Source organism: Bacillus rossius (assembly GCF_032445375.1).
Source record: "Bacillus rossius redtenbacheri isolate Brsri chromosome 4 unlocalized genomic scaffold, Brsri_v3 Brsri_v3_scf4_2, whole genome shotgun sequence".
NCBI lineage: Eukaryota > Metazoa > Arthropoda > Insecta > Phasmatodea > Bacillidae > Bacillus > Bacillus rossius.
Genome location: NW_026962011.1, coordinates 36962978 through 36977502, shown reverse-complemented (window position 1 = coordinate 36977502; position 14525 = coordinate 36962978).

Here is a 14525-nt window from a genome sequence, read left to right as displayed (position 1 = left end):
ATTGCATAGTTTTATGAATAAAATTGAATAATTTTTATTGAATTATCACTATTTTGTATGGATACAAAGAAGGAGTGAAATGAAATCTACAATTTAATTGATAAATTTACTTTTATTTGCACTCATTAATTCAAATATGTTTATTACTTTAACGAACAGATTATTTTAACTATAACTTTTATGCATGTTTGCTATTTAACTTATTCAAATCTGTGTTATTCTGTTAAGGATAGGACGATGATAGGAAAAGTAGGAAACGAATGGGAGTGTTTCAAGTTTAATGTGCCTCGGAAAAGTCAAATCGATGGTTGTTCCAATCGAGTGGAAGAGCGATAGATGCGGCGCAAGCGTACAATGAGCGTAACGGGACACAGCGTAACGGGACACTTTTTTGTGCGTGCAGCCGGCGTTCATCGATTTATTAGACGTTGTCACGTCAAAAAAAAAAAACAAAAAAACAAATTCCATGCTGTCGATGCCGAGTCCCGAAAGTACCCAAAAGAACCGGGAATCGGTAATCGATTTAAAATTCCCCGTTTTCTTTTACTGTTCGTTTAACCGAACTCCTACGTACGCTTTGAGTCGAGGCGTTCGAGTCACGTGACCTTCATTACTTTTAGCGCTGTAAATAATAGGACTGTTTTACATTCTAAGCTGAACAATGTTTCACTGCTTTTCAAACAAACATCTTATATATAAAATTCTCGTGTCACAGTTTTCGTTGCCATACTCCTCCGAAACGGCTTGACCGATTTTGATGAAATTTTTTGTGCTTATCCGGTATCTATGAGAATCGGCCAACATCTATTTTTCATCCCCCTAAATGTTAGGGGTAGTCCACCCCTAATTTTTTTTTTATTTCCAGTTTTTGGTAGGAAATCACCATGGCAACGGCTGTTGCTTTGTTGATGCTTCATTCGTCTCTATGGCAACGGCTATTTCATTGTTAGTGCAGTCCTCATCACCGTTGAAATTTTGCAAGTGGTAGTGGGAGGGGGAGGTGTGGAAGTAGTGGGGGGTGGAGGGGGAGGTGTGGTGGTAGTGGGAAGGGGAGGTGTGGCGGGAGTGGGAGGGGGAGGTGTGGTGGTAGTGGGGGGTGGAGGGGGAGGTGTGGTGGTAGTGGGAAGGGGAGGTGTGGCGGGAGTGGGAGGGGGAGGTGTGGCGGTAGTGGGCAGGGGTAGGGGGAGGGTGGGAGAGGGACCGCCGACGCCGAGCAGATTTTTTCGCGAAATATGCCTGCCCCTAATGTTCCTTATGTTACGCAGGATGACATTTTCCGAAAATTAGATCTAATGGGTGGTTAAAACCAGGCAACAGTGGGTACTTTGTCTGCATGAGAACAGTATTTTGCATTGTTCATGCCTTCTGCGTCTCCATGGCAACGGGCATCGCGCGGCAGTATGCGTACCCACAACGAGGGGCATGTATTATGAGCGGCGCAAGAGTGATCTGCCTGTAGACTGCCGTAGCGAAGTACGGGTACATCAGTTGTACGTTGCGTGCACGAGTCGGGTAACCATCGGTGCTATTCATTTTCTCTCCGGTACATTATACAGCATTGTAATAAATTTTCACTGAATTTTTATTTTTTATTTACCATTACTATAAATGGGAGATGTGGCTTAATTTTTTTCCATTAGTACCTATAGCCGTGCGAAGCCGGGTCGGGCAGCTAGTTTATATATATATATATATATATATATATATATATATATATATATAATTGCACGTCTCGCCGTCTGGAACTCATCCGGTTTAGTTGTTTGCGAATCAAGGAAAAAATAGTTCAGTTTTAAATCATGAAAAATACAATGTTTTATTTGGATAATATATCAGTTGTGTGAAAAGTAAACTAGAAAAAAGAACTGACATTAGAATCTAGATGCCAATATGTTTTATGAAACTAGGTAAACGATTCAACATTAAGAATTAAATCTTAGAAACATACTAAATTAATGTTATATCACGATGTTAATGGGGCAAGCATGTTCAAAACAGCATTAGTAATAAAAAAATATAATTTCCACTGTTTCAGTTTACAAAAATTTGACTGAAATAATAGCAATAAAGTGTATGAACAAGTGGTATAGTCTGTGTAACCTGTCTTCAATCTGATATTTCTCAGAAGCAGTACCATCTTTCAACGTATCTTCTGTCATTTTCACATTAAAAGTGTTTGTAAACAACTCCACGTGGTGGTCAGTGATGTGTTGCAAATGACAGTGTAACTACTTCTGATGACTAGAGACCTGCAAAATTCGCGGATTCATTCGGTGATAGGCTAGAATTCAAACACATACACGTCTTAGATAATTTTGCTATTGGCTTACTGTTCATCTGGACGAATCTCAACCAGTTATAAACCCTCAACCAAAGAAGGGTCGAATCACAGACAAACCAGCTGAGACGACTTACAAGTCGGCAGCCAATGAACTTGCGTTATTTGCCCGAGTGTACAGGGGTATGTGCAGTCTATCCTGAAGACCATCGAAACCGCGAATTTTGCAGGTCTCTAGTGATGTGTTGCAAGTGACAGTGTAACTACTTCTGAATCGAGACGGGCCGCACCCACCTCCCATGATGTAGAGGCCGACGGCGACTAGGGTCTTGTGGTCGCCACTGCAGTGGCCGGCGATGGCGAACATGGTCGCCAGCAGCATCAGCACCAGGCTCGCCGCCTGGAACGGCGTCGAAAGCCTGCAACAACACCAGAGCTGTTTGAGTTGAGGCGCCGCGCAGTTATCACGGCACACGTGCCATTTTCATGGCGCGCGTGTGCCATTTTCATGGCGCGCGTGTGCCATTTTTCACAGCACACATGCCACTTTCATGGCACGCGTGTCATTTATCACGGCACACGTGATATTTTCATGGCGTGTTTCACAGCACATGCGCCAAAATTTTTATGGTACGCGTGCCATTATTATTGCACGTGTTCCACTGTCATGGTACATGTGCCATTGAGACGGTACATGTGCAACATTTCATTATTCGTGCGCCATTACAATGATATTGTATGCCATTATCATGGTAAATGTAAATTGTACCATTGTATAATCACTTGTAAAATTTTCATGGCACATTTAAAATTATAGAGCCTTATGTACCATTTAATATGACGAAACAGACGAAGGTATGCGATCTTCGCAATACTTTAGCGCAATGTCAATACGCATTGAAACTGGTATGTATGTTTATTATAGTGTTAGAAATAGTTTTTCAATCATTTTGCAGGGAATTTTTAGTTCAAGCTTAGGTATGTAAATTAAAAATAAGTTCTGAATTTTTCCTTAATTATATACCAGGTAATATTTCTATTACTTTTTTACGTTTTTTTTCCGCATTTCATACAAATGCCATGGGCCTACATCTTGGGGATTACTATATAAATGAAGCATTCCAGGGCAAAGTGATTTTAAGTGCAAAAAAAACGGTTTGTGTAAAAAAAACTGTTAGGTAACTTAAGTACCTTAAAAAAATCTTTATTGGAAAAGTTTGGTGTGGTTGGCAAACATAAAATACGTTAGCCATTTACTGACAGATAATTTTTCCCGTGAGAACGTGTCATTTGATTTTTTTCGTTCTGTTAGTCCATTTTTCTTTGTTTTTCTTTGTTTGTTGACCATATTCCTGTTATGGAATATTATGTGGTGTTTATATCCTGTTAACAGAATTTTTTTGCTTAATTTGTGTTTTTGTCTTTTGTGTTTTTTATAGTTTTCTTTTACAGACATACATGTGCTTAGCAATGGCGTATGTCCAAAATCTTACATCAAGTCATGCACTCCCATTGCACAAATCTTTCAAAGATAATATAAATCAGCAGCATAATACCAGCGTGCCATTATAAAAAAACTAACGGCCACGGCAACTCACACCGCGGATACAGCACTTGTTCGGTCGAACCTCACTCGCTTGCAGCGATCTGCGCGTCTCGCACAGCTTCATGCTTTCAGGGCGTGGCTCCCGGTAGAAGCTGCGTCGTCGCGTTCGACACCCGACGTTCCGCTGCGCTTCGCTGCCGGCATCTCCAGGGCGGCAATGTTGTATTCGGAGTCCTCGATCGTCGCCCTGGCAACAGTGCCGCGACGACGGACGGCCAGGAGCGCGCATACCGCGGCTTGCGAGGCGCATGCGGGAAGCCTATGATGTACATTCCATACTGCACACACCCGAATACTCACGTTGGCAAGCTTTCTTTTCACAGACGAGAGAGCCCAACGCCCGATCGTGCATCTTCGTTTTTTTTTTTTTATTCATTTTAAATTAAATATACAACTCATGATAACTAATTGTCAATTAGGTTAGGTTAGCTACATTAAAGATACTGTGAAATCATGTAAACGGTTTCCTAGCCCTGGAAAGCTACATATTAAAAAGGTTATTTGCTAAGCAACCATAAAATGATTTTACAGTAGTTTTAATGTAGCTATACTTACCTAATACAACCAACCTTCCACAATGTTTTAAAGTATTTATAATTTAGCTAACCTATCCTAATAGACCGCAAAATTTAATGCCACACCGGTTTATACAATGAGATAGAACGGGGAAAAAAAAGCTAGCATGAACTTCGGGGAACTTCGGGTTTGGCTCTCTCGTCTGTGAAAAGAAGGCTTGCCAACGTGAGTATTCGGGTGTGTGCAATATGGAATGTACATCATAGGCTTTCCGGCGCATGCGGTTCTCTTCCTCCCCCCCCCCCCCCCCCCCGGTTATACTCCCCCCGCTGCCGCGGCCCAATCACAGCGCGTGTCCTCAGCCCGCGGCACGCCCCGCCCCGCCCCGCCCCCCACTCGCCCAAGACCAATTTATTAAAATAATTATTAAAATAATTTAGGCTTTCTTGTTTTATCAGTAGAGCACCACTAATAACTACCAGATTTTTTTGACATTTATGTGTTTTTTTTGTACTAAGTAGCCTTTATTTTTAAGATTTTTTTTTGTTTAAATTGTGAAAAAAAAAAACTACTTTGATCCTTATCTCTTTTTTGATTAACGTCTTGAAATTTCCGTGTAGCTGTTGCGGCTCTCTAAAAAATTGGAGAATCAGTTTACTTGATGTTTGGCCGACGTCACTCGGAAGTGTGCCGACCCCTGGCCTAGCCTCGTCCTTCACCGCACGGCGGACCGCACTCGCTCAGTCGCTGCCTGGCGGGGTAGTGGTCTCTGTCAGCGATGCTCAGTCCCACGCGCCATGCTCGTTGTTTTACGTCGATTACTATAATTCAAGGGCTCCATCTAAAATTATAACTAACATACCTCCTTTGCTTCTGGTGTTCTGCCACAAATATTTTCAACAGATTATCCACTTAGTGATAAATGATGGGTGTAAAAAATCGCGAGATGATAATCACGAATACCTACTTGCACGCCTTTTTTACATCCAGTCCAAATTTCTATGAATATCCCTTGGGAAAAAAAGGCGAAAAGAAAAAGTAAAAAAAAAATCAACATTGCCTGTTAGCCCTAGCGTAAAGATAGCCGGAATTCACTGAAAATAGCAGTGGAAAATAGTAGTATAGAAAAGTTTTATCTGGGACAGGCTTAAGGCTCAGGTGCCTAGGTGCCGAACGCCATCTTGAATTATGACGTCACTGTGGCCATCTTGCATGAACTTAAACTTTTACCTTGACCTTGACTTCATTCCCTAAAGGTTCAATTTGGGTGGGGGTTTGGGGAACCCCCTCAAATCTTATGTTTTAATAAAACTTGGTTGCGGAAAAATATGTTTTATACTTACGAGGCACTACAGTCAATGCGCTTATTGATAAACCTCCAGAATGTGTGTTTTTTCAGGGAAAAATTAAATTCTGTCGATTTATTAACGTGAAGCTGTTTCTGCATGGGCTGATACGTTTATTTTACCCGATAGCTGCGATGTTGAAAAAAAACTGGTAAAAGCTAGATTTGTTGCTCAAATATGCACATCTCAGCCAAGTGCAATTATTTTGTAACAAAGTACGATGAAACAAACACGTTGCTCCGAGATTGGCTTGAAAGTTGATTCAAATGCTTGTTAGGGGCATACCACAGATTGCCTGTTTTTTTGTTTTTGTTTCCGGAAAGCAGACAGAGCGATTGTAATAAAGTTGGAGAGAGAGAGAGAGAGAGAGAGAGAGAGAGAGAGAGAAAGCTTATCTAGTCACGCTAGATAATCATATTGTCAAAATACTAATCCCAAGGAAATTAGGAGGTGGTTTGATGGAACCGTTAAAATGGTTAATTTGCAATTACAACCGTCCAGCGTTGAATAATTCGTGTCTGCTACGGCATTTGAATAACTTAAAACGATTTTGGTCACACTTAATGGAGCTAATTACCAAACCGATTTGCTACTGGTCATGCATCAAAATGTCAACTATTAGTACGCACGTTTCCATCGATGAAATGAAAAATTTACGTACTTTAAATTTAATGTCGGTGAAAACTGAAGGAGCAGAACTATTTCGTTGCTTATTTACTAATTATTTATTTTATTTCGAATATAAAATTAAACCGTCTTTTCTTTTTCACATTGTTTTTCCTTCTATAAAATCATACTTTGTCAACAAAGTTTATAATGGCTGGTTAGTTCAAATAAGAGCTGATTACTAACGCGTTGTGCTTTTTAAGTTTGAATATTAGTAGTTTTATTACCAAAACTAATAATTTAAAAATATTTTAATTTTATTGCATAATTAAATGTTTTATTTATTTTAGTGCTAAATATTTATGGTGCTTTTAAATATATAGCAATACAATTTATAAAGTTATACAATAAAGAACCTCTAGTAATGAAAAGGAAAAAATAAATAAATAATAAAAATCATTATCTAATGAAGATAATTTCCAAATAATATATACAGTACATATTTCAAAAAAAATGAAAAAAAAAATAAAAAAATTTGCAGGTCCTTTACAAGATGTCCGTATTAGAAGTTCTGATGAAAATTGTAAGCCTGTGTTAGTTATTATTCATTCTAGTTATTACTAGTAAAATTTGGCACACTACCCATAAACTGAGTTGGGATGTATTAAAGACTAAATAATCCGGCGAACGTCGGTGCATGGAAAACTAAAAGTAGCTAATCACGACTAAAAATAAAATCTAATATCGCCTGGCATTGTTATTTATTGACCCAAGGCAGGCTTGGCTCTTGAAATATGAGGTCATATATTTTATCGTTCTCGAAAGGAGGATTTAAGGCCGGGGCAGTGAAAATAACTGTGTTCTTCTGGGAGTTGGTTTCGTCCAAAGAGCGAACGGTTTTTTTTTCTTCTTCCTTTCTGTGTTCCGTCGAACTGAATAGTACGGACCGGAAAGACTTTAGAGAGCAGAAATGTTTCCCAGCACGGCCGGGGTGGGAGTTGGAGGGGAGGGGGCTGGATCGGGGGTGGGGGTGGAAAGTCGATGCCCGAGCCCACCCCCCAATTACTACTGAAATAGGGGCTGCGAGATCAGATACCCCGGGACCCATTTGGCCGCGACCCTAGCGACCAGGCGGTCAGCAATGTGTGGTCTAGGCGCCGGGGCAAATTCCTCCCAGCCTTAAATTCACCCCAAAGACGGCCACAATCCGACCCACACCCCTTCCCCCCTGGCTAGGCGAGGTCAGTGAGGGGGGTGGGGAGGGAAATGAAACATCCCCGCAGGTCTCTTTAAAACTTCCTCTCGGGATAAAGGACCACTGGACGATAAAATACCCCCCCTCCCTCCCCCTCCGACCCTTCCTCCTTCCTTCCTGCCTCTTGCATTATTCCCACCACCTTTAACGGAGGTCGATTCTCACCCCCCGCCCCCCCCCCCCCCGCCTGATCCAGAATCACGCGTGCATCGGCCAACATAAATTCCTTATAGGCTGCGCCAAATTCCCGGCCTCCTTCTGCCGCACTTGGAATGCGGGATTTTATGCCCGGCTTTGCGGGACAAAATTCCCCGTGATGCGGGCCTCACGTCGAGCCATAAAATACTCTCCTTGGTTCTCGCAGATGAAATAATAAAACACTAAAAAAAGCAAGCGAAGCTAAACTTTTTACAAATAATTCCATTCCCATAATGTTATTCCTCAGAGGTAGCTAATCTTTAAATGAATTTCTTTCCCTTACAAGTCAGTTTAAAAATTACCTATATATTCGTTGAGGATGCTTACAGGTTTTATCATTTTAAATAAATTCATATAAAACTATAGCTTGCAGTTAGATACGTTGTCAAATATTATTGTTTATTCTGGAACTTTGCCCATAAGGTCCATGATTAATTCTTTAACAATGTACCTAGTTTTTTAAAATTACATGAAAATTTAAATACAATGGGCCAGATTAACTGGCAAAAGAATCTCCATGATGAATATGAATGAGCTAATTCATCTGAAATTTACTTATGAAAATGTCATACAGATATTTGAATACAAAGACCAATAAGGGAGAAACGTATTTCAAGAACTAAAATGTAAAGTACAACACATTTCAGAAAACAATTTTGTCAGGTGAAATCTGTAACTTCTGAGTTTGTTTCTTGTAACCTTAAATTATTATATTTATTTTGTGCTATGCAAATTTGAGAATTTTGTACGACAAGCCTATTAACACATAAATTTAAGTGAGAGAAGGTATGAGGTTAAATTTCTCCGCTCTACCTTACGACTCATTTACGGGAAAGCAGTTTGATTAAAAATAATCAGACACTTGTAAGTGCTTTAAAAAGCTAATTTTTTGCACTCTGATACATCTCGTGTGTACTCTGTGTTTCGGAAGGAGGCACACGAGGTGAAACACAGGATGAGCCATCAAGAGAGAGATAAAAAAAAAAAAAAAACAACATAATCTTGGTTTCCACCGTTTTTAATTCATAACAATTTTTTACTGTTTATTTTCCAAATTTCGTTTCGTTAAAGCATAGTAATGTATTTTTAAGGAATGACCAGCTGCTTTAAATAGTTACCCCAGTGAAGGCACCGGCGTTTAGTATTTAATGTATTCTTGGGAATGACTACAACTGTAACGATAATACTCGTAGACACCATACCATGATATGAACTTAGGGAATCTCTGAATGAGTGATATATGTTTCAAGAAGGCCAATTTTCCTCATATATAAGATACAAAAAAATTCACGCATACGGGGTGCAGAGCTTCAGAAGCCAAACACGCGACTTATAATTTGCTCAAGATATTCGAATGGCGCCTGTTCAGGAAAACCACCTAAGAATACGCCAAGGGGGGATGGGTATTTCTGTGTCTGCATTTTCGTTTTGTAACTGCATATTTTAGAAGAGCGATGATGGCAAATACGCGTGTTTTTTTTTTGTAGAATAATTTATAGCCATAGCTAGGGCCATGCATATTTCGCGAAAAGATTCCGAGACTAGTTATAAGTTCAAACACTGTAGCACCGTCTGTGTTTCGTGATTGGGTGAATTTCTTTCAGGTACATGTCGATTGATACACCACCAATCACAGTAATTCAGTGCGAAAGCAAACCCGTGCTGAGTGGCTCAGTCAAAAAGGGCAACGACTTCTCTCGCAGACGGCCGCCAATCGCAAGGAATAAACCGCTGGTGCGGGTATACCTTGTTGCAGTCTAATAGGCGTTCAGATTTATTCGCAAAAAATGCCTGCCCCCAGCACTAGGCATTTATAGCCAATTGAAAGCATTAAAGGGGACTTTCATCACAACTTTATCTTCGTCTCACCGCCATCTAATGTTGTGGTCACCTCTCATAACTAGAGACCCGGAAAATTCGCGGGTTCAATGACCACCAGGATAGACTCCAATATCCTCTACACACTCGGGCAAATGCCAACTGTTCATTGGCTGCTGACTTGTGAGTCGTCTCGACTGGGTGGCCTGTGATTCGACACTTCTATGAGTGAGGGTCTCTAATTGGCCCTCAGTCCTCCAGATTAACAGTGAACCAATGACAGAAGCAGCACTAAGGTATAATTATTTGAATTTTAGCATAACACGAAATGAACCCGCGAATTTTCCGGGTCTCTACTCATAACGCACGACGGAAAGACTGCGCGCCAGTCCAGAGCCTTGCGCTTAGAGGCGACACCGCGCCAGCAGCACCAGCGAGCGTCGCTCTTATCCCTCCCGCCTCGCAGACACGGACACGACCGCTCTCCAGGCGAAGGGCAGGCGGTCCGGGACGACGTACGACGTGCTGATTGCGAGGCGCCAGCACGAGGGACCCCCAAGTTTGCCCGGACAGAAGCAGCGGGAGGGGAACTCCGCGGGATACACCGCCCCAAGACAACGAGATAGCGGCTAACGGATGACGTCATTTCCCGCGCGGGGCGCAGGCCTCTCGGAGCGTCGTGTGCTTCGTGAAGGGGGGGGGGGGAGGTCCTTCTCTCCCGCGAGGTCTCTGACGTCATCCTGAAGGCGGGAGTCCCTGCGCCGCTCCGAAACACCAACCCCCGACGCCGTTTTAATTAACTCGCATTGCTGGCATTTCTCGCGCAACAAACTCGAATACAGTTTCCAGCCCGCCTGGCTCTTTTTCCATTGGCGTGTCGAATATTGTCCGAGCACTGGACACGTCACACGCGGGGTGCGTCTATTCGTCACCTTTTGTCCATCTGGTATGTTAAGTTGCGTTAGTAAAATAATATTTTTTTGAAGTTCTACTTCATAGGAGCGTTATGAAAAAAAAAATGATGAGAGATTTTACGATGCGCGCGCACCATGCGACGAAATTTTCTCTGGATGAAAAAAAAAAAAAAGAGGCTACATACAAAAAAAACTTAAGTATGTGCTTTTAAATCATATACTTAAGTGATTGATATTAAATACTGGTCCATATACCTAATTAACAAACATTTGTTTATTGTAAATATGAATTATAGGAATTATTGTGTTTATAAACATTTTCAAGTTTATTTTCAAGTCTATATATAGGTTATGTTCTCGTATGTAAAATTTATTCCCATAATAAATGCTAAAGTATTAAATTATTTAATATAATATTAAATTAATAAATTAGATAAACATTCATTATTAATTCATATTAATTATTAATTAAAATTTTTCTCGATTATTTTACAAATTATATTAATTATTTTATACACCTTTTTATATTAATATTTAATACTGAGGATTTTTTAATTTGATTGAATTTGTACTTTACCAAACGTAACTCCAGTTTTTTAAATTTGTATTATTTATTTGCATGCAAATTCAAAATTAGAATTTTATCTCGGCAAGTAAATATAACTTCTAATGCGCGTGCGTAAGCACATGCACCCATTAAAAAAAAATTTTAACCTGATGATGGCGTCTGCACCGAAACGTCGGTGGTATATTCGCCTTCGACGCGGCTACAACCCAGAAGCCAAGCAACTTCGCGAGAGAAAGGGCCTTGAATGTTCCATCACGATGTATATTGACATGTTTCCATAAGGGCCCAGAACACTGTTAGCTCGTGTTTCCCTGGAACTCGAAGATCATTGCAGCCGGATATTCGAGAAGACAACAGCCAGAGTCGCGATGGTCCGTCGGGCACGGGGTAGCCAGGCGGATGGTCAGGGAAGGGCCAAAATTAAATTTTCTAATATAATTTTAGTACATTTATAGAATTGAAATATTTATTACATTTTATTTGTGCCTTAAAAAAAAGTTCTATTGTCTGCAGTATTGCAGTAAGATAATACTTACTTTATAAAGTTTGGTAAACTATGATAAGGTATTAGGAGACAATAAGAACATAATCCACGTATCGGGAGGGCACCGCTATTCCCCACCCCTCCCCCGACCCGCTAGTGGCATTGAGGCACCGCGACGCGCATGCGTGTGTGTGTGTCTCATGGACCAGGCCTCGCAACCACCAGCTCTTCTCGTTTCTCTACTTCTTCAAAAAATATCACAGGGACACATTGGAAAATAAAAGTTTTTTGACGTGACGTCTAATAAATCGATGAACGCCGGCTGCACGCACGAAAAAGGATGACTCATTGTCCCGTTACGCAGAGGTGCCCACCCCCCAAACACTATGACTCACCCCCCCCCCCCCTAACCAAATGATGCGCCCCCCCCCACCGAAATTTTTTATGCCATTTTCTCAATTATTTACTCAATTATTTTATAATATTATACTTTTTTAGTATTATATTTTGTCACATTTTGAAATAATTAAAACTTATTTTCTAATAATAATTTTGGTCATATAAGGTAATATTTACATCCTGAACTGCTTTTGTTGAGGAAAGTGCGGGGTTGCCAATTTGATATACACGATCCCTTTCAACTATCAAAGCACCAGAAACGTATTTTAACATTAGAAGCTATAAAAATGTAAATAATATATACATTTTTCTCGTCTTTTAACAACCCCCCCCCCCCTGAAATTTTAATGACGCAGTCTGCGTCGTTACCCCCCCCTTGTGGGCACCCCTGCGTTACGCTCATTGCCCCGTTACGCTTTGTCCCGTTACGATCATTGTACGCTTGCGCCGCATCTATCTCTTCCACTCGATTGGAACAACCATCGATTTGACTTTTTCGAGGCACATTAAACTTGAAACACTCCCATTCGTTTCCTACTTTTCCTATCATCGTCCTATCCTTAACAGCATAACACAGATTGGAAGTAGTTAAATAGCAAACATATAAAAGTTATAGTTAAAATAATCCGTTCGTTAAAGTAATAAACATATTTGAATTAATGAGTGCAAATAAAAGTAAATTTATCAATTAAATTGTAGATTTCATTTCACTCCTTTGTATCCATACAAAATAGTGATAATTAAATAAAATGATTCAATTTTATTCATAAAAGTATGCAATCATTTCATTAATGGTTTGTTATGACGTATTCACGTTAAACTATCGTCCGTAAACCGACTTTACAGACAACCAAATTTTTTTTTGTTATTAAGATCAGAACCGGAAAATCCGTGGATTATTTTTGGTAGCAAGGTAGACTGCAAACATCTACACAGTTGCGATGCTATGATGACTGGATGGCAAATATTTAAACACGCCCCTTTTGCGAATCAAGCCGTAAAACCACCAGCTAGCAGTGGTCGACCAAATCACAACGACCTACAAACAGGCAAGAAATGTGTGTAGAGAATATACACGATTTTGAATTTGAGACTGACACGAAATAAATACCCAGAATTTAAAGTTGTGGTCAGTAAAATTGATTTAAACTGAGATTTCATGATTAAATTTTGGAAAAAAATATAAACTTTCAATGAACTTGATTGACTCATATAATGAAGCAAATTCACTGGGATTTTATCGTTAGCTTTTATAAAACTAACCAGAGAAGAATTTTTTAGGGAATAATTAGGGCCATGCATATTTCGCGAAAAGAATCCGAGACTATTTATAAGTTACAACACTGTAGCACCGTCTGTGTTCCGTGATTGGGTGAATTTATTTCAGGTACATGTCGATTGATACATTACCAATCAGAGTAATTCAGTGCGAAAGCAAACGCGTCCTGAGTGGCTCAGTCAAAAAAGACAACGACTTCTCTCGCTAGACGGTCGCCAGCCACAAGGAAGAAACCGCTGGTGCGGGCATACCTTGTTGCAGTCTAATAGGCGTTCATATATATTTGCGAAAAATGCCTGCCCCTAGGAATAATGTCATTTCTTAAGCTAAACTTGTAAAAAAAAAACATTCGTCGGGATTGAAGTGTATGGTTGGCGTAATGCGTAGACCTGCAAAATTCGCGGTTTCGATGGCCTTCAGGATAGACTGCACATACCCCTGTACACTCGGGCAAATAACGAAAGTTCATTGGCTGCCGACTTGTAAGTCGTCTCAGCTGGTTTGTCTGTGATTCGATCCTTCTTTGGTTAAGAGTTTATAACTAGAGACCGGAAAAATTCGCGGGTTCAATGACCTCCAGGATAGACTCCAATATCCTCTACACACTCTGGCAAATGCCAACTGTTCATTGGCTGTTGACTAGTGAGTAGTCTCGAGTGGGTGGCCTGTGATTCGACACTTCTATGAGTGACGGTCTCTAATTGGCCCTCAGTCCTCCAGATTAACAGTGAACCAATGGCAGAAGCAGCACCAAGGTATAATTATTTTAATTTTAGCATAACACGAAATGAACCCGCGAATTTTTCAGGTCTCTATTTATAACTGGTTGAGATTCGTCCAGATGAACAGTAAGCCAATAGCAAAATTATCTAAGAGGTATGTGTGTTTGAATTCTAGCCTATCACCGAATGAATCCGCTTTATTTTGCAGGTCTCTAGTCATGCGGCCAGACCCTCCTCGGGGCTGCCTGGAAGGGAGCGGAGAGTCTGCCCGCGCGACTCACGTTCCCGCGCTGGAACACCGGCCATTAGCGGCCGTCACGGGCCCCGCGGCACAAAGGACCCTCTGATTGGCTAAACAGACATTCCGAGCCGACGCGCCGGGTCGCTAATTGCGCCCCTCCGCGCCCCGACGCGTGTTTTCCTCCAGCGGACACGGACAGGCCAGGCACGAGCGCTAACGACAGGGCGCTGCCTCCAGACTCCCCCCCCCCCCCTGACATTTCCCCAGCCATTTAACACCGCTCGGCGAGAGGCGT